The sequence below is a fragment of the Sorex fumeus genome, unplaced genomic scaffold (assembly GCF_029834395.1).
Source record: "Sorex fumeus unplaced genomic scaffold, SorFum_2.1 ptg000034l, whole genome shotgun sequence".
Classification (NCBI taxonomy): Eukaryota; Metazoa; Chordata; class Mammalia; order Eulipotyphla; family Soricidae; genus Sorex; species Sorex fumeus.
The window spans coordinates 2,295,601-2,317,540 of record NW_026606091.1 but is presented as its reverse complement, the minus strand read 5'-3'; the positions used below and the strand labels follow the sequence as shown (position 1 = coordinate 2,317,540).

At 37.4% G+C, this 21,940-nt stretch overlaps 1 pseudogene; it reads left to right on the top strand.

Moving 5' to 3' along the window:
• The first annotated feature begins 20,513 nt into the window (after positions 1-20,513).
• LOC130026551 (haloacid dehalogenase-like hydrolase domain-containing protein 2) lies at positions 20,514-21,009 on the top strand (annotated as a pseudogene).
• The last annotated feature ends 931 nt before the right edge of the window (positions 21,010-21,940 follow it).

The following is a 21,940-nucleotide window of genomic DNA, read 5'->3' as shown; positions in this document are numbered from 1 at the left end:
ATATGTTAGATAATTGTGAGAGCTTATGGCACTAAGTGTAGTAAAACGTTAAAGAAATTTCTACTACAGTTAATGTTCCCATGTTGTTTTTTAATAATTTAGTTGTTGTTGTTTTGAAGTAAACAGATTTTATTTAGAGGGTTTTTGAAAGGAAGGAGGAAGAGAAAAGTGGGAGAGAGTGGAGAGTAAGAGAGACAGTAACGCGCTCAAGAGAGAACGTGGGCTTCTCCAAGGGCCGAGGAAGCCCCTACACACACCCCAGAATTAGACAGGAAAGCACAAAAGTACATATCTCAAGAGGGGAGACAAAGGCGACACATGTGCTCTGGCGCCACAAGTGCTCAGCCACGCGGACGCAAGCAGCAAAGGGGCTCAGGCAGCATATGTGCTATAATTTCACTTAATCACTTAACTTCCCGTTAGTCGTCGATTTGCTCGAGCGGGCGCCAGTAACGTCTCCATTTGTCCCTGTCGCGTGCTAGTGTAGCCCAATGGCATCTCTTCGCTCCGGGAACATGGAGGGCCTCAAACCGATCGTTCATGATCTTGACAAAGAAGTCTGACCATCTGGTAGGTAACTACAACTGGTCTCATTCACCTGCTATAATTTAGTTTTTTAAAAATCAAAACTCCCCAATTGTTAATTCTCTGGTGATAATTAACATTTAAAACAATTAGAGATATCCTCTTCGTCCCCCAAGCTGTGCTGGTCTCCCAAACCCAGGTCAGTTCATCCGCCAGTACTCGAACCTGGGACTTGGATTTCTCCCTGCAAGTCCCCCAGGTGTTCTCTCGGACGCTGGGAGAAAAGAAGCCCTGAGCCTCTGCCTCTTCCTCTTTATCCCCCAAGCTGTGCTGGTCTTCTCCCAAACCCAGGTCAATTCATCCGCCGATACTCGAACCCAGGACTTGGATTTCTCCCTGCGAGCCACCCAGATGTCCTCTCGAACATTGGGAGAAAAGCAGCCCTGTGCCTCTGCCTCTTCCTCTACACCCCCCAAGCTGTGTTGTTCTTCTCTACTCAGTCTTTACTCCCGGCACACACACACCAGGTACTCATGGGGGCGTGGCTTTTTCAAAAGAGGGCATGGCTTCTGTAGAAGTGGGCGTGGCCTGGCTTTAGGCAGGCCAATGCTCACACAGCCGCAGATAGTTTAGCCATACCAAGGAACCTAGTCCCCATACCTACACACCAACATAAAGAAACAACGCAAATCCCCACCACATGGGGAGGATGACGAAAAGAATCCAGAAGCCTCTGTAGATACTGCTCACCTAAGGGACCTCTCTGCCAAAGAATTCAGATATGAAGTCATGAAGATGTTCAATCAACTCAATGAAACAGTCAGATGGATATCCAGTAACATGACAGAAAAAATCGAGAAATAACAGGAAGAAATTAGAGCAGAAATGTCACAAATAAAAGATTTCATAGGTGAAATAAAAAACTCAGTCTCTGCCTTCAACAGTAGAATGACCGCAGCTGAAAAGAGAATCAGTGAGCTGGAAGATCAGCTGCACCAAGCCAACAGGCAACAACAAACAGTGGCAAGGGATCTCAAAATAGCTCTAGAGAGAATCAGAGTCCTAGGAGATGATTCCAATAGGAACAACATTAGATCATTGGAGTACCAGAAGCTCAGTGAAACTATCCCAATAAAAAAGCCACGGTTAAACAAATCATTGCTGAAAAATTTCAAGAGCTTGACAATGCAGCCATTCAGGTTCAAGGAGCTTGAAGGGTGCCAGCTAAAAGAGACCCTAACAAAAACACTATAAGACACATCATAGTTAGAATAATCGATGCTGCCAATAGAGATACAAAACTGCAAGTAGCAAGGTCAAAGAAGAAAATCACATACAAACGAGCACCCCATAGATTCACAGAAGACCTATCAGAGGAAACCCTCCAAGCCCGAAAGCAATGTTGGGATATAGTGAAAAAACTCACTGAAATGAATGCTTCACTAAGAATACTCTATCCAGCTAAACTTTCACTCAAAATTGAAGGAAGAGTACAGCATTTTCTAGACAAACAGCAGCTCAGGAAATTCATAGACTCAAAACCAAACCTAAAAGAAGGATTTAAAGGGGCTACTATAAGACAAGACAAACCCTACAAGCACAACAGACCCTTACAGAAAGATGACACAAAACCCCATAACAATAATCTCTCTCAATGTCAACAGTTTAAATTCACAGAGTGGCAAAATGGATTCAGAGACAGAATCCAATATTCTGCTGCCTACAAGAAATTCATCTCAATAGTCAGAGCAAACACAGACTCAAAGTTAAAGGATGGAAAACAATCCTGCAAGCAAACAACTCCTACAAAAAAGCTGGGGTGGCCATACTAGTATCCGACAACATTAACCTTCGGTTAAAAAAGATTAGAAGGGACAGCGAAGGCTATTTTCTCTTCATCAAGGGATATGTACAACAGGAAGAAACCACACTCTTAAATGTATACGCAAGTAATGAGGATACAGCTAAATATTTAAAACAACTGCTAACAGATCTTAAGGAGAACATTGCTAGCAACACAGTAGTACCTGAAGACTTCAACATCGCCTTATCACCTCTGAATAGATCAACAAGAACAAAACTCCGCAAGGAAACATTGGCTTTGGAAGAAGAAATAGAAGAGAAAGGGCTTATAGACCTATACAGGGATTTACACGCCAAAAAAGAAAGAATACAGATTCTTCTCCAGAGCGCATAAAACATTTTCCAAAATAGACCATGTACTAGGCCACAAAACATACCTCAATAGAATCAGGAAGATAGAAATACTATCAACAATCTTTTCAGACCTTGATGCACTGAGAATAGAAGTGAATCACACACGGATACGGGGAAACAAATCAAACCCCTGGAAATTAAACAACTCAATGTTGAACAACGAGTGGATCAGGAAGGAAGTTAAGGACGAAATCAAAAGATACTTGGAAACAAATAAGAATGAAGATACAAGCTACCAGAACTTATGGGATGCAGCTAAAGCTGTATTAAGGGGAAATTTATAGCTCTGCAAGCATATCTCAGGATGGAAGAAAGGATGCACATAAACAACTTGACTTCACAGCTCAGGATCTTAGAAAAGGATCAACAGAAGTAATCCAAACCAGGCAGAAGGAAGAGACCTAAAACTTAGAGCAGAAATCAACGGTCTTGGGAACCAAAGAAACAATTTGAAAGATCAATGAAACCAAGAGTTGGTTCTTCGAGAAAATCACAATCATGACCATCCTGTTGTTCATTGATTGCCTTGAGCAGACCCCAGTAACATCTCCTTCGTCCTAGCCCTGAGATTTTTAAAAAATGCCATATTAAAAGCACTTTCAGGGTTAGGAGAATGAGACCCATCATCTTTACTGGTATTTGGTATATTGGGTAGAGCACAGGGAGTTTGCCAGATTCTGCCATGTGGGCAGGTTACATTCGGTAGCCTGCCATTTTTTCCAAAGTAAGAATGAGATAATAAGATGTTTTCCAGGCCTGGGTTTTATAGTCTCTGGGTCTTGGCCGTTGATGGGATTACACCACGGCACCAGGGGGCCAGTTGGTGGGTGTGACCCCTGCTTACTGGAAGGTGGAGGATCTGGGTGGAAGATGCTCAGCCCCAATCCAAGCAGGCTTGGAGATCTCAGTCCCGGGATTCACATGCCTTTGTTCGTCTGCCGGTACCTTCATGTGTGTGGAGAGTGGTCTCAGCATGGTGGTGGCTGGTTCTGGAGGTTTTAGGCTGCAGGAGCCCTGGTCAGGGCGCAGAGTGAAACTCAACCCGCTCCCCTCAAAGGGGCCCCGGAGAGGACAGCCAGGCACGGGGGCAGGAGACTCTGCACTGTTGTCTTCCGGGAGCTGGGTTTTATAGTCTCTGGGTCTTGGTGGTTGATGGGATTACACAGAGCGCGCGGGGGGGGGGGGGGCGGGAGTCAGTTGGTGGGTGTGACCTCTGCCTATGCACAATCCGAAAGAACAATGAAATCAAGAGCTGGTTCTTCAAGAAAATCAGTAAGATAGATAAACTACTAGCAACACTCAGAAAGAATAAGAGAGAGAGAACCCTAATAAATTGAATCAGAAATAAGAATGGAGATATCACAACAGAAGCCAAAGAAATTCAAAAGATCATGAGAGACTACTTTGAAAGTCTGTATGCAACAAAACAAGAGAACCTGGAAGAAATGGATAAATTCCTGGATTCCTATCATCTCCCAAAGCTGAATCAAGAAGATATAGAGTAACTGAATAGACCTATTAACATCAAGGAAATTGAAACGGTAATCAAAAGACTTCCCAAAAACAAAAGCCCAGGTCCAGATGGATTCACTAGCGAATTTTTCCAAACATTTAAAGAGGACCCATTGCCAGTTCTTCTCAAGCGTTTCCAGGAAATTGAAGAAACAGAAACTCTCCCAAATAGTTTCTATTAAGCCCATATCTCTCTAATATCAAAAGGAAACAGACACAAGAAAAGAAAACTACAGAATAATATCTCTGATGAACACGGATGCGAAGATTCTCAACAAAATACTAGCAAATAGAATTCAACAACTCATCAAAAAGATTATACACCTAGACCAAGTGGGATTCATCCCAGGGATGGAAGGATGGTTTAACATTCTGAAATAAATCAACATAATCTATCATATCAACAAAAGAAAAGATCCTCTTTGGGGAAAACTGAGAGCCTTCTCCCTAAGATCAGGAATGAGACAAGGAAGCCCACTCTCTCTACTACTGTTCAATATAGTACTGGAAGTACTTGCAATAGTGATTAGGCAAGAAAAAGATATTAAGGGCATCCAAGTAGGAAAGGAAGAAATCAAGCTCTCACTATTTGCAGATGATATGCTACTATACTTAGGGAACTCTAAAACCTCTACCAAGAAACTCCTAGAAACAATACACTTGTATGGTAAAGTTGAAGGCTATAAAATCAATACCCTAAAGTCCATGGCTTTTCTATATGCAAATAGTGAAAGAGATGAAAGTGACATGAAGAAAACAATCCTGTTAACAATTATGCCCCAGAAAATCAAGTATCTAGGAATCAGCTTAACTAAGGAAGTAAAGGACCTCCACAAAGAAAACTACACAACGCTCTTCAGAGAATAAAAGAGGACATGAGCAAATGGAAAAATATGCCCTGTTCATGGATCGGGAGAATTAATATTGTCAAAATGGCAATTCTTCGCAAAGCACGGTATAAATTCAATGCAATCCCTATTATGATAGGTAAAGGTAAAGGTAAAGGCCCTCCCGTTGATTGTCAATTTGCTCGAGCGGGCCCAGTAACGTCTCCATTGGAGACTTTGTTGTTACTGTGTTTGGCATATCGAATACTCTCGGTAGCTTGCCGGGCTCTCCAAGAGGGGTGGAGTAATCGAACTCGGGTGGGCCATGTTGGCCGCTTGTAAGGCGAACGCCCTACCACTGTGCTATCGCTCCAGCGATATGATACACATGACATTCTCAAAGTAATGGAGCAAACACTCCTGAAATTTATATGGAACAATAAGCCCGCATTAACAGATAAGTAATTCTTGGGAAAAAGAAAATGGGAGGAATCAACCTCCCTAACTTCAAACTCTACTGCAAAGAAGTAATAATTAAAACAGCATGGTACAGGAACAAAGGCAGAGCTATAGACCAATGGAACAGGATTGAATATACTGATATCTTCCCCCAAGCATATGCTCATCTAATCTTTGATAAGGGGGGAAGTAAAGTGAACTGGAGTAGGGAAAGCCTCTTTAACAAATTGTCCTGGCAAAACTGGACGGTAACATGCAAAAAAGTGGGCTCAAGTGGGCTCAAGCCTAACGCTATCTAAAAAAGTAAGATCAAAATGGATTAAAGATCTCAACATCAGGCTGGAATCCATAAGGTTCATTGAAGACAGAGTTGGCAAAGACCTTCATGATATTGAAGCTAGTGGTATCTTCAAAGATGTCACACCACTAGCCAAGCAAGTGAAAACAGAGGTAGACAATTGGGACTATCTTAAACTAAGAAGCTTCTGCACCTTAAATATACAGTGACAAGAATACAAAAACAATCTACAAAAAGGGAAAGGATGTTCACCCAATAAGCATCCAATAAGAGATTTGATTTAAAGGATATACAAAGCACTGGTTGAACTCCACAAGAAGAAAACATCCAATCCCATCAAAAAATGGGTCGACGAAATGAACAGAAACTTCCTCAAAGAAGCAATCTGAATGGCTAAAAGGCACATGAGAAAATACTCTACATCATAAATCATCAGGAAGATGCAGATGAAAACAGCAATGAGGTATCATTTCACACCACAGCGACTGGCCCATATCCAAAAGAACAGAAGCAACTGGTGCTGGTGCAGATGTGGCAAGAAAGAGACCCTCCTTCACTGCTGGTGTGAATGCTGATTGTTCAGCCCTTTTGGAAAATAGTACAAACAATTCTCAAAAAATTAGAAATTGAACTCCCATTTGACCCAGCAGTACCACTCCTGGGAATTTATCCAAGAGAGGCAAGAAAGTATAGTCGAAGTGACATCTGCACTTGTTTGTTCATTGCAGCACTGTTTAGAACAGCTAGAATCTGGAAAAAATCTGAATGCCCTAGAACAGATGACTGGTTAAAGAAACTTTGATACATCTACACAATGGAGTACTATGTAGCTATCAGAAAATATTAATTCATGAAATTTACATACAAGTGGTACTACATGGAAAGTATCATGCTAAGCGAAATGAGTCAGAAAGAGAGGGATAGACATAGAAAGATTGCATTCATCTGGGGAACATAAAGTAACAAAATAGGAGACAAACACCGAAGAATGGCCTAGATTAATACCAGGAATTTTGTTCCATGGCTTGGAGGCCAGCCACACACGCTAGGGGAAAAGGCAACTCAGATAGTGAAGGGAGCACCAAATAAAGGGTGTTGAAAGTATCCTCCCAGGATGGGAGAAGCATGATGAAAGTAGACAATAGACCAAACTTGATTGTCACTCAACAACTCTTTTGCAAACCACAATGCCCAAAAGGAGAGAGAACAAAAGGGAATGGCCTGCCACAGAGGCAGGGTAGGATGGGGGTGATGGAGGATGGGAGGATACTGGAATCCGTGGTGGTTGAAAATGGGCACTGATGGAGGATGTGTACTTGATCATTGTATAACTGAATCCCAAGTACAAAAATTTGTAAGTCTACAACTGTACCTCATGGTGTTTCACTAATAAATTTTTTTTTAAAAATTAGAGATATATGGTATCCAATTCCCTTAAATTAACCACTAAATTATTTTACTACAGATGTATATGGCCCATTTATATCATTAGTGACAATTTAGGGAATTGCAGTTATCTTAACAATATATTTATAATCATAATTTGTAGGATACACTGTCTTGTCCTTCCTCAGGTAGCTTAGGTTTATCGGGTCACACCCATCTAAGGACACTGAATGTGTATTGTAAACAATGTCCTTTCTGTATGGACACAGGAAGACAGTTAGTATTGTGCTTTGTAACTTGGGAGTTGATTGAATCCTAATAATATTTACTCCTGGGCATCTGCTTTCTTGACTCAGTTGCCCTTAGTTCCTAGCACCCCAAAAGCAGGGTCCTGATGAGGAACTGAATGGACCCAGGGCAAGCTGTGAGCTACCCTGGCATCAAAATGGGCCAAGTCAAAGCGCCAAAATACTCAACTATAAATTGAGGACATGATCATGGACAAATGGTGTCATGATCCAAAAGTAATGATGAGACTAGGACCCCGTTGGAGCTAAGAAGTTTAACCTGGCCTGAGGACTGCAGAATGTACAGTGAGATGTTCTGCAGGAATAACCAAACTAAGTTTAGATCTCTTACTCTGCTCATACAGAATGACATTGCTAGAAATATTAGAAGTAGATTTATTACAACTATTTAAGTAGATTACTAACTGAGGGAAGAACAAACCCTTGTTGGGATTCCACCCTTGAGTAGATCTCCTAGTAATCTGGAGTAATCTCTTTAGATGAGATTTTATCCTTGAGTTAATCTCCTGGAAGAGTGGTCTTAACTCATTTTGTTGATTTGTCAATATTCAACCCACCTTTATGTCACTGCCTTATGTGATTGCTATATAAACTAAGACTGTAAACTCAAAGTGGGGAGTCAAAAGCGAGAGGGCTCAGGTTCCAGAGATCCAGAGTCAGAGCCAGGAGAAAGGTTCCAGATTGGAGCCCAGGAGAGAAGGAGTCAGAGGAGAGACAGGAGTGAATAGGATTGAAATAAACTACTATTGATATCGACCAGCCTGGCCCTTGTTTCTTCTTCCGTCTACCCTTGGCTAACATCCGTCCCAATCCAGGCCACACACAGTGGCTCAAGAGCACTGAACACAGGTGGTGAGACAGTGTCATCCAGTGAGCCCACAAACACACAACCTTCAGCGAGTTAAGATTTTACAATAATTCATTATAAAAATTTTAGAACATATAGTGTGAGAGGTTTATGAAAATAAGATCTGACAAAAGATGCATGTCCATTTTGCGTATCAAAATGGGAATTACAGTTATGTTAACAATATATAATAATAATTTGTAGGATAACACTGTCTTGTCCTTTAGAAGCTAATATAGGCCTTATCAGTCTGTTTCCAAGTATTTTGAATTATTTAAGGTAGATATCATGCTGAATGAATTTAGCTAGAGAAGACAGACACAGAATGATTTCTCTGATATGTAGATTATAAAAAATGCTTTGTAAGCAAAACAAACAAACAAACAAAAACCAAAAACCTACTAAAAGAAGCACTCTAAAAACTGGTCTACAGAAAGGAGCATAACAGGTAATTAGATAAAGGAGTAAATGGGGATAGTGAAACACTGTGGTGTAAGTCTGGGGTTGGAGGGCACTGCATTGGAAGGCCTAATCTAAGCCAACAGTGGGTGGAAATGGGCACTACTGTGGAATGAGTAGTGTTAGAATGCTTTATGCATAAAATACTACCTTTGACATTATTATAAATTGTAAGTCACGAGGGCTAAAAAAATTTGAAGAAATCCTAAATGAAAGTAGTATTGCATTAATTATATTAGCTCATGCTTACTATGATTAAAAATAGAAAATTTACTTGTTTAACTTTCTATAACAATGCAATTTGAAATTACAGAGGTAATATGCACTTCCAGTATACGGTATAATGCCAGTTAGCTATTAAAATTCCAGTCTCTCTTTCTTAATGTGAATAATAAGTTTCTTTGTATCTCATACATTTGTCAGCCTCTTTTTATGTTGATTGCAGACTTAAATCTATGTTTTTCGTGAGAACAAAACCATAGCAAAACTTCAGAGTAGAGAGTCAAGAAAGAGAAGTCAGGGGGTATGGCATTTGCCTTGTACTGGGTGGGATATTGAATTGGATCCCTGGCACTCTATAGGGTCCCCCAAATCCTGCCAGGAGTGATCCCTGAGTGCAGAGCCAGGAGTAAGCCCTGAGCACTGCTATGTATGGCTATAAAACAAAACAAAACAAAGAATTTGGTGTGGAAATCCTATGACATTTATTTAGAAAATATTTTTGCTTATTTTAAACTTATCTTTTTCAATTTTGTAGATTGGGAAGCTGGGTCTGGAATGCATAGAGGAACCAATTTGACTATAATTGCCTAAATATGAAGGATCAACAATGGAAAGAGTCTATGAGCTATCTTTTTACCCTCTACAATAAATATGTATATATATATATATGCACACATATATGTATGTGTTTTGTGTGCATATAAATGTAATTTTTGTTGTATAATAGATAGGACTTTGTTTTTCCAGTTTATCCTATACAAATTTATATTTTAATGTAACTATGACTTATTTTTTCTTATTAGAATTGATCACATTTATTTTTATAGCTCAACTCCTAAATTAATATTAGCCTCCTGAGAAGATCAAAAGCACAGTATTATCCTATCTTAATATTAGTGGTATTGGAACCCCTTGATCATCAGTGTGAGCTAGTCTCTTTTCTAAGTTTGATATTTCAATATTAAACAGCCTTTACAAGCACTCTTTTGCAAAGAATGTATTTATATCATTTAATTTATCAACATACTGACTTATTAAGAGTAAGATAATGCATACTATTTTAAACTTTTATCATTTTTTCTGAATATATTGTATGAACTCTATCTAAGACTAATGTCTAATATATCAAATATGGCTGACCTGAATTCTGCTGAGCATTTAGCAACTAAATTCAACTCCTATCATAGGTTTCTAATTTTTTGCTTGTTTACCCCTAAACTTGTTGCAGGATAACAGATTTATTTTCTCAAAGATCTTATTTTGTAAATCTTTTTTTTTGAGTAGAAAATATTTATTAAGTGAACAATTGTAATCAAAATTTGCATTATAAAATTTTTTTAATATTCAGAAATCTGAGAATTTTCTGATACACTCCCAATTATCAATTATTCAGTTGGACAACAGTTACTGGCTGTGTTGATGGTGAATTTGTCTGAAATAGGCATCGAAGATCTGCTTTTATTAATTGCCACTAAATTGTTTCTTCCATTATCAGACTGACTCAAATACAGAAGAAATATATTGGCTCATATAATTAACATAACTGAAAAATCCAGCTATAAGAAGGTAATAATATTAACGAACAATTATGCAAAGTACATGTCAATCTAAATTACTTTATACTTGTGTGTTACAGGAAAACTGATGTACATATAAATGACTTTATTCACCTATATAAATCAGGGCGGGAGCGATAGCACAGCGGTAGGGGCTTAGTTTCATTTTGTGACACACAAAAATGTATCTGGAAAAGAATTCTAAAATATATTTACAAAATTATAAATTTTAACCCTAATTGTACTTAGACTTTTATTGCCTCTTGGATCATGCCAACTTTTTTCCAGGGATAAGCAATATTGTCCACATTGCAGAGGGCTTTGTCGTCATTATTTTTAGCTATAATTTTAAAGTTTGTTAATAGCAAACACCAGTGAACTGCTTACTATGTTCCAAGAACTATTCCTAGCAATAGTGCTACAATCAGGTCTTCTCATTTATCCTTTTTTAGCATGATAATTACCAAAGCTTTTTATATAGATGTTTCATGAAATCTTTCCTTCTATTAACCAGTAGGCCTGAATTAAGATTCTTCGTGTGTGTGTGTGTGTGTGTGTGTGTGTGTGTGTGTGTGTGTGTGTGATTGGGTGAGTAGTCACACCCAGCAGTGCTCTAAGGTCTCTCAGAGATGAAAGCAGAATGATTCCATAATTATAACTGATTCAATTCATACCAAGAAATAAAGTATTATGCAAATCTTACAGTTACTAGTCAGTAAACTCAAGATTAAATTTTAGATTTTTCTCAGTTCTACTTTATGAAAGCCTTAAACGATCTCCTGCACATCCTATCTTCTTCTATGTTTTTTCTTTTCCACAGATATAATCTCATACCACATTATAATATTAACAAATGGTTTTCAAAAGCCAGACTGGTGTTGGCCGGGCAGAAAGACATGAATGGTTCACAAAAAACTGATTGCCTCTTAACTGAGGCTTATCTTCAACTGCTGCCAGTTTGCAGGTATGAAAGCTTTAAAACCCTTATATAGACAATTACAAACAACTCTGGATTAACTGAGCATGGAAGCCTATGTCATAAAGCTACACTAGTTCATCTTTTTTTTTTCCTACTCTTAATCAGACTTGAGAGGATCCACAGAACTCAGTTTGCTATGTTTGGAGTTGGTTAATGCTCACTGCATAGTAACTATTTGCTTCTCAAAATGGAGGTAAAATTTAGCTAACAGTAACCATTTGCCTATTTTTGGCAGATGCTGTACACAGTTCAAATTATGCACTTCTCAATAAAACATATTTTTTCTATTTTTCTGAAACCCTGATATCATATTTATCTATCTACAATGTTTCTGAGAAATCTAAGTAGACAAGACGAAATAGGCTAATTGGAGTAGTTTTAACACTAGGATAATCATGAAGAAGCAGCATTTGATGAATAAAAAAATAGATATTGCTGTTCTATATTGCCAGCATCTCACAAGCCTCCAAATATAAGGTACCTACTAAAACAGTTCAAGTCCCTGAGGAATGCTCTTTACCTCACCCAGTTACCGTTCTGCATTTTAGAACTTCCATGCTCATGTGCACTCAAGGGGAGAGAAGAGTGAGCATAAAAAGTCTAGGAGTGAAACCATTCAGAGAGAAGTCTGGAAATTAGTAGATATGTTCAGGATTGCTCTCTCTAAAATGGGGTAGTATGAAATAGTTAGAGGATGCCTCTTAGTAAAAGGTGACTCTAATTATGTCCTGGATTTTGTATCATAGGAGCAGAACATTTTTTTCCCTGCTGGCTAGGCATTTAAGTATCTAATTACCCTGGACATTTCACCTATTAATGTATGAAGCAGTCCTTATTAACCCTCTTTCATTGTGTCATTTTTCTCTGGTGCATCATAAATAGAAGAAACATGTCTAAATTCTTCTACCTACTAGACGACACTCCGATCTGAATTTTGAAAAATAATAGAATGCATATGCTAGATTATTGCTAGCATCTTACTACTCTAAAACTGCCAATACAGCCATCACCAATGAAAGATCTGATCATTTCAAACTCTTTTCTTTTTCTATTAAAAATGGATAAAGGAATTGGGAAACAACTCTCTGACTCTTGCTGTGCCTGGAAATGACCTGATAAAAGGACTCTCAGTGGGCAGTACAATAAGCGTGATTTCGAAAGGCTTATTCCAAAATCTCCAGCACTTAAAAACACACAAATTTCCTTAGATAGTTTCTAGACAGCTGTGCTCATGCTGGAGCCTTTGCAATGAAACTGTGTGGAGAAAAGCCAGGAAAGAAAAAAAAAGGAGAGAGTGAAAGAAAATGTGAAACACCTGGTTTTGGCAGATTTTCCACCTACCAGAAGAGGGAGGTTTCAGGGCCATCTGGTAGGCAGCCATGTTCTACTCGTCCTTCTCCATAGTACATTCCCCTGTGAGCCACACAGGGCCAGGCTGCCAGCAGATTGCAGCCGACCCCAGCATTGCCACCATCCTGGGATTTGTAACCCGACAGACTGCGGGGTGTAGGTTATCCCTCCATCGTGTGTCCATCTGCAGGGGCTCTTTTTGACCTTCCAAACTAGTATTTAAAATAGCAATTGCAAAGATTCTCAGGAGCCCAGAGCTAGAATATTGGGAATCTTTTAAGCATTTGTGTAAATTGTTAACTAGTTGACCTTTATTTGTACTCTGTGAAACTAGGCCAAACAATTTTGTTTTCTGACTAAAAGAGAAATTGCCGTCTTAGCACTTTTCTGAGAGTCTTTGCATACCCGCCTTTAGCTGCCAGCAGAGATCACAGGAAAAGAGCCAGTCACTCAAATGCACCAGCTGTGTCTTCACTGAGTTCACACACTTTCGATTTCCTGTATGCTCAGTGGCATTTCCCAACAGCTATTGAATTACAACATAATGTATTCTGCCCCATGTAAATTGTGTACTCTGCTTAGGCAACTGCTAATACCCAATTTAAAGAAAAATGAAATCTCATCTTGTGCAAAAAAGGACCATTCCAGAAAATATTGGGAGTTTTCTGATGTGATACAGGGAGGAACATTGTTTCTTTCCCTACATCCTAGAAGTTCCTCGATTTCCGACTAACTTTATCTTTTACAGTGTAACCTCCATATAATGTACAGGTTTTTCTGATTCTTCCGTTTTTTGTGTTTCGAACTTTTGCTTCTACACTGATCTTCAGGAAGGACATGCGCGTTGTTGTGAAACCAATTCCTAAAGCTTGAGTGCGTTTTCCATAGACATTTTGGTGGCAAGATGAGGAAGATAGTTAATGTTTCAAATCACACAGCAAAATACTTTTAAATCCTAGTTAGATATTTTTGCTCTGCCTAGCCTTGCATCTCTAGATTTTACTGAATCTGGTTTTATAAGCTAAAATTTGTATGTGTGTGAAAATCTGTAATACATACAAATTATCTGTGACTCACCCCTAGCCTCAAATCTTGTATCAGTTCACCCACTGCACTACCAGAGAACAACAAAACTTTCAATTATTGGAAACAGTTCTTCCGAGAAGGCAACATATAATAAGGATTAGAAATTCTTTTTTTTCTGTTGTGCTGACATAACTTTTCTAGCACATTCAGACAGAAACAAGCCTGGCTAAGAAAGCAAAATCGGTGCAACTGTGACAGGTTGGTTGCTCAACTGTATGAAATTTATACACTCAAGAGATAAATTTCTAGCTCAGTATTATACATTGGAATATGTTTTTCCTATAGATGTTTTAAAGGGATTTTAGATACAGTTACCTATAATTTACAAAGCAATTAAAAACAAAGTTGAAAAACAATAGCTTCACACTTCTTGTAGTTTTCCTGTGAATATTGGCAGCTGGCATTTTTCTTACACTGATTCATTACTATTTTTAATTTCATGAGTTAATATGTCAGTGTCCTCTTATATATTTATGTTCTTAAAGTTACACTAAGAAAATATTTTGAGAAATAAACAACAAATAATTTAAACATTTGGGGAGTAGAAATATATTCAAAATAAATTTTTTATTTAAAAAACATGTGTTATATTAAATATTAATATGTAATTTTAATATGGGGTAATACAAAGTTATAACACTAGTGATCTGACAGACAGTTTTTGAATAAAATGATAGGTATTTAACTTACTTAACATGATGATGTAGATCATGCTAAGCAAAATAAAGAAGGAACTTGGTATATAGTAACATTACGTGGAGGGATAATTCCATGTATTAAAGGATAATAAGCTGTATGACTCTATCAGCAGATTATTTGTTTAGTTGTATAGCTTATGCATTGATGACTCATTTACTCTGTGGTCATTTAAATATTGCTTCCGGAGTTTGCATTGGGGCAGTCCAATAATAGTATGTTATTGCCTAAATAATAGTAAGTACATTCTGTTATGAAGAATTCATTCTGGAATTTTCAAAATGCCAAAAGGTTCAAACTTAGGTTGGGATAATGATCAAGGCATCTTGAAACACTGGTGGGGAGATTGTTATCAAAGCTCTGAACAACTTCAATCATATGACAAACTGACAGCTCAATAAAAATCACTGTCACTGTCACTGTCCTACCATTGTTCATCGATTTGCTAGAGCAGGCCCAGTAACGTCTCCATTGCGACACTTGTTACTGTGTTTGGCATATTGAATATGTCAGGGGTAGCTTGCCAGGCTTTGCTGTGTGGGCGAGATACTCTGGGTAGCTTGCTGGGCTCTCTGAGAGGAGCGGAGCAAGTGAACTCGGATCGGCCATGTTAGCCACTTGCAAGGGAAATGCCCTACCTGCTGTGCTATTGCTCCAGCCCCTCAATGCAAATAAATGTTTGAAAATTAAAGAAAAAATAAAGTAAAGAATGAGATAATAATTTCAAGGTAATCACAGTTTACACAATCATGTTTCTTCTATTTTATTCAACCTTTTGTCAAACTATCTGCTAATAATTTAATAGTGTTGTTGAATTGAGGCTGGTGTTTTAGATTTGCTTTTTAGTTTGTCTCACGGTCACGGTCACGGTCCTCCAGTTGTTCATTGATTTGCCCGAGTGGGCCCAGTAATGTCTCCATTATGAGACTTGTTACTGTGTTTGGCATATGGAATACGTCACAGGTAGCTTGCCAGGCTCTGCCGTGCGGGCGAGATACTCTCGGTAGCTTGCTGGGCTCTCCAAGAGGGGCGGAGGAATCGAACTCCGGTCGGTCATGTTGACCACTTGTAAGGCAAATGCCTTACCGCTAGGTGCTAATCGATACGGTTTATTTTTGCGATAGGACAGATATTGTTTTATTATGTTTTAAGTATCTGATGTTTTATTTACCACAGCACCTATAAGATTTGGATTTAATTATTTATATATTTAAAGACTGAAACTGAGGATAGAAATATACTGCAGCAGATGTCTTGCATATGGTTGGCTCAGGGTCAATCCCTTGAATCCTATATGTTCCCTGAGTCTGCCATGAGTCATCCCTGAGTGGAGAGCCAGGAGTAAGCACTGAGCATGGTCAGGTGTGGCCTATAAATGAAAAACAAATACCCAAAGAAGAAGAGTTAGAAGAATGACACGAAGGAAGAAGAAGGAAAAGGAGAAGGAGAAGTGGGAGGAAAGGAAAAGGAGAAGGAGAAGAAGGAGAAGGAGAAGGAGAAGGAGAAGGAGAAGGAGATGAAGAGGAGGAGGAAGAGGAAGAGGAAGTGGAGGAGGGGGAGGAGGAAGAGGAAGAAGAGGAAGAAGAGGAAGAGGAGTAGGAAGAGGAGGAGGAAGAGGAAGAAGAAGAGGAAGAGGAAGAGGAAGAAAAGGAAGAGGAAGAGGAAGAAAAGGAGGTAGAGGAAAGGAAGAGGAAGAAAAAAAGGAGGAGGAAGAAGATAGCAAAGATATTAACTACCTTTTATCACAGTCAAAGAAAATTATTAAAATCAGGATTTTTTTCTGATTTCAGAAACCGTGCCTTTCATCATAAGTTATATCACGAAAACACTGAATGTCCAAAGTGAGTATGCTCAGATACATATATATCTTGCATATTAATCTTTGTCATGAAGTTGAGAACAAGTGTCTTCTACAAATCCATTGTGTCTTTTGTGGTGCAAGAAATTCTTTATTTGATGTACTCCCATTTGTTTATATTTGCTTCAGTTTGCTTGGTCAAAAGCACTGAATCATTGACGATGTCTCTAGATTCAACATCATGAAGTGTTCTCCCTATATTTTCAGCAATGTATTTTGTGGATTCAGGCTTAAAATTATGGCCTTTAGTCCATGTCAAATTGATTTTTATGTAAGATAGGGGTCTACTTTCATTTTATTATGAGAGACTGACCAGTATTTCCAGCAGCATTTGCTGAAGAGGTTTTCTTTGCTCCAATTCATACACATACCTACTTCATAAAAATTTAATTGTCTATATACTTGTGGGTTTGTATCTGTGTTCTCAATTTTTTCCATTGTATGTGATTTACTCAATTATAGTTACTTAATAATATAATTTATAGTTGATAAAATAAAGGTTCCACCATTTTTTTCATTTGTTTTGACTATTTGAGAAAAGAAGTATATATATATTACTTTATATAAATTTCAATGACACTTTATCATTGCCTGTGAAAATATCATGGGGACTTTCACAGAGACTGTAATGAATCTGTGTAGTGCTTTGGATAGTATTTTCATTTTGACAATACTAATCCTTCTATTGATTACACAAGCATGGAAATTTGTTTACATTTCCTTATGTATTCTTGTATTTCTTTTAATAGTCAAATACTTTGATTTGTATAAATCTTTCACTATTTTGTTAAGCTAATTCCTCGGTTCCTGAGTTTCTGAGGCACGATTGTGTATTAGATTTTTTTTTTAATTTTCTGTCTTTTCTACTTTGATGTTTATATTTAGAAATACCATGGCTTACTGTGTGTTTAATTGTGTAATCTGCCACTTAACTGTATAATTATCTAATTTCTAGACAGGTTTATATAGTGTTCTTAAAGTATTTAAGTACAGTATTATGTCATCTACAAATATTGATATTTAAATTATTTTCCAATGTAGATACCCTTAATATTTCTTCTCAGAAAACTAAGAATCATGCTTTCATAAGACCACATTTTGGAATCTACCCAAAGAGCTCAAAACACTATTTTGAAAACTCATGTGTGCTTCTATGTTCATTTCAACTTTATTCACAAAAGCTTATATCTGAGCAATCCAAGAGTCCAAGATAGATGAGGTAATAAAGAAACTGTGGCATAAAGACACGATGGGATATCACTCAGGTAAAAGAAAAGATGAAATCATTCAATTTGATGGTATGTGATAGAAACTTGAGAGTATCATATTGAATCAAGCCACTCAGCAGAAGAGATCCAAATATACAAAATGACGCCTCTCATATGGAGGATATAAAGATACATAGTAATGAAATAACAATTAGTTAAAAAAAACAGAATCTGGGAGACTATCTGCAGAACTGAGTTTGGCAAGAGGAGGGTAGATGGATAAGAGAGGACCTTAGAACATTCTGGAGGCAAGTAGATACTCTAGTATGGATATGGAACGTTGTATGCACAAAGCTCTATCATAAGCAATTTGTAAACCAAGGTGTCTCATTACAATTTTTTCAAAGCTATCTGGTTCACACAAGTCTAATATATTTATTACAGAGTATTTTATAAGAAATGCTTGTTAACCATCATTTAGTTTCATGACGTAGGTTGCAATCTTAAGCTAGAGGACTTTTATACTTAGAAGTCTATATTGGGACACTGAAGAGTTTCTGATGATTAGTCTTTTGCTAGGATGTGTATTCTCTCATGCCACTCCCAATTTTGGAAGACCCTATGACCTTTTTTGATGATATATAAAATTACACAGTGTATTTTATGAACATATTTTTAATATCAATTTAAATGTAGTTTAGTGAGTTTTGACTTCTTAGTTTCTTCAGATGTGAGAGTGTAATAATATTTTAACATTTCAAACTATATTCATATAAAATTAACAACATGTGCATTAAATATGAATATTTAACAATTATTAGATGATAAAATTATATATACTTAGAATTTGATTTTTAGCCAAGTTATCCACTAATACATATAAATGCACAACTATTTTGTGCATGTACTTATATTTGTACAAACTCCAGTATATATTTCAGTAGCATCCACCAGTAACTTTATGTTTCTCTGTAATGCCTTTTATTTTTAATGAGATTGTATTGTGCCCAGTGATTCACTAATCCTTGGTACTGAAATCTTCTCAAGATTCAAAGTTTTATGTGGCAAAATGGGGAAAATGTATTTGTCCCTTTGTACTATTCTAAGTAGATACATTCCAGAGAAATATTTGTTTTGTACAGTTTTAGACATTTCGTTTTCTATATTGTTACTTCTTGCTAGCTTGAATTATAGATCATTTTTGTTTGTTGAAGTGAAAATGCTGCTTTGGTAAGAAAATAGATATTACTACTAAACACCATTCAGTTTGGCTTGTTTTTATTTTGCAACTTTAAGTTTGATGTGAGTAGCTTTTGATTCCTCATTAAAGATACTCTGAAATTTGAAAAACAAACAGATGTGTCTGTTCTATCTATCCTACTAATGTGAACTGATGTTTTCAGATCATTCTGAATATTTCTCACCTGAAAATATTCTAAAAGTTTCATTTTTGCCTGTTCAATTACACAAAAATATAAAATATAAAAATAATAAAAATTATCAATAAATGCATATCTACAACAAATTTACCTGATTACTGAAGCTAAGAGAAAAGTTTTTAAATAACATTTAAATATACATTTAGCAACATTATTGGATACTTTTCAAAAGCTTTCTTTCTAGTTTTCCGGGAACTTCTGGTCTCTCACAGGAGCCATAGCTTTCAATAGTTATAATTAGTAATGGCCTTATCAGAATTTTGCATCAATATATCAGAATGAAATATAATAAAATTGAAATAATACCTTAATAACAATATAAGTTTTAAGTCAATTTCCCTTTAAATTTGTTAGTCTATTTTTATTTATTAGGAAGATTTCTCTCCAGGAAGAATCTCATATTTAATAAATTATGTCCCTAGATTTTTTCTCTCTCCATTACTTAGTCTGTTTACAAACATTCTGTTTTCATTTCACAAGGGAATTTGAAGTCTGTGACACAATTTGCTCTTTTTTTGATGAACTCGGATTTTCATACTCATTTGCCAAGAAAAACAGTGAAATCATATTGTATTGCCTTGTAATACAAGAGTTTATTGCCTTGAGCTGGTTTCTTGAAACTGTTCCCAGCTATAATACAGAAAACATTTGGTGGAGCTTTTTGGTAATGATTTAAAAATCATTAAAAAAACTTTAGTCCTTGATTTTGGTGTCTAATCAGTCATATAAACAAACACAAGAATTGCAAAACAGTAAAGGCATGAAATTACAGAAAATAAAATCAAGGTATGTTAAGCTAAGATTTTTTAAATGATACATGTAAGACTCAGAAAATTAATAAAACACACAAAAGCAATGAAGAAATAACTGGATGACAATAACTGGGTTAAGTTGTGATTTAGTGATTGTCAATTACAGGTAGTTTTCTGAACTTCAGTAGAAAAGTAGGATTGCCTGATTTGGATGACATATAGCTCATCCAAATACTGATTTCATTTTATATATATATTTTATCTTTTGTAAAACTGTTTATCAGCTACCTGATTTTTTGAGTTGTAATTGAAAATGAGATTTTTCTCTCTATATTCTGTTTCATTGTTTGCATATAGGAATACCTTCGAATTCTGTGTTGATACCATAGACAATTGTTGAGAATGTCATTATTCTGGGAGTTTTATTTTGGAGGATGTTGAGGGTTTTCTAATTTATAAGCACCTCTGGATTGATTACCCAAAAAGACAACAACAAACCAAGTCAACTTGCTGGTTACATGATGCTTCTGTGATGGTCAGGTTTATCACCAACACAACCAAAGAGAGCAAGTAAGACCTGCTGGAGAGGTTGAAGTGGCTGAATTTTGATATCTCTGAAAATGAAATATTCACTTCTTTGACTGCAGAAATTTAGTGGAGCAGAAGCAGGTCCAACCCACGCTGCTGGCTGGTGAACAAGGGCTGACTCACTTCAAGAGATGCAAACAAATGATCCTAATGCTGTGTTTGTAGGATTGGTACCTGAACATTTTCATTATCAAGTTCTTAATCAAGCATAGTGCTTACTCCTAGACGGGGCACGGCTGATCGCCATCCACAAGGTTATCAGGTATTACAAATGGAAAGATGGGCCGTTTGTCAGGGTCTTAGAGTATGCCACCAACACACAGGTCACAGTGGTGGGGGAAATCTGAGAAGAGTTATTCCTGGAATCACTGCGGGGCACTGGCTTTGCACCTGAGGAGGCAGTTATGATAGGAGACAATGGTGTCCTGTGGTCTTAGGAGGAAGTATCCGCGCTCTGCTCCTTGGTTTTTTTTTAATGATTTTTATACATTTTATTTTCATAAAGTAGTTCACAGTAGTTCATTACAGATAATTTTCAAACATCCACCCAACCAGCGAGCTTCTTCCCACCACAATAAGAGGAAAGTGAGTAAAGGTTGTTGCATTTCATTCTGGGGCCATTAATGCCCATATATACAAGAATGCAAGCAAGTATGTTAAAAACAAACACACGTGTGCTACTTTAGGTCCATAAGTGGGCTAGAATATAAGAGGTCTCATGGCCGCTGTGAATAGGGCTGCATGCTCCAGGAAATACTGCATCACTTTTTTTTATAGTTTCTGGATCTTGGCCATTGATGAGATTACATGGTCCCCAGGGCGGGGGGAGGGGGCAGGCAGTTTGTGAATGTGATTGCCTAGTTACTGGAAAACTGGGACCTGGTTGGAGGAGACCCAGTCCCAATACGAACAGACTTGGAGATCTCAGCTACAGATTCCCTGCATACCTGGGTTCTAGGAGGAAGTGTACATGCTCTTCTCCTGGGATTCTCACCACACTGCATGACCATTATCTCTCTGACACTTCCCTCTCCATGCTCTGCCACGAGCACATGTTGACACCTTCCCCTGCTATGTAACCAAGATCCTCCAGGCCCTACAGTGTGTCAGGCTTTGTGACTTCGTACTATATCATCTGCAAAGTGATTGACTTACTTTTCAGACTTTTTAATAGGTCTTTCTTAACAATTGCTTCAAAAATGACTCCCAATACTATACTAAATAATAGTAGTAAGAATAGGAAGCCTTATCTTATGCCTAATCTCAGAAGGAAGGCTTTTAGTTTTTAACCATTGAATATGATATTAGCTGTATATCCGTGGTAAATGATTTTTAACTGTTTTGAGAAATGTTTCTTCTTCCCCAGTT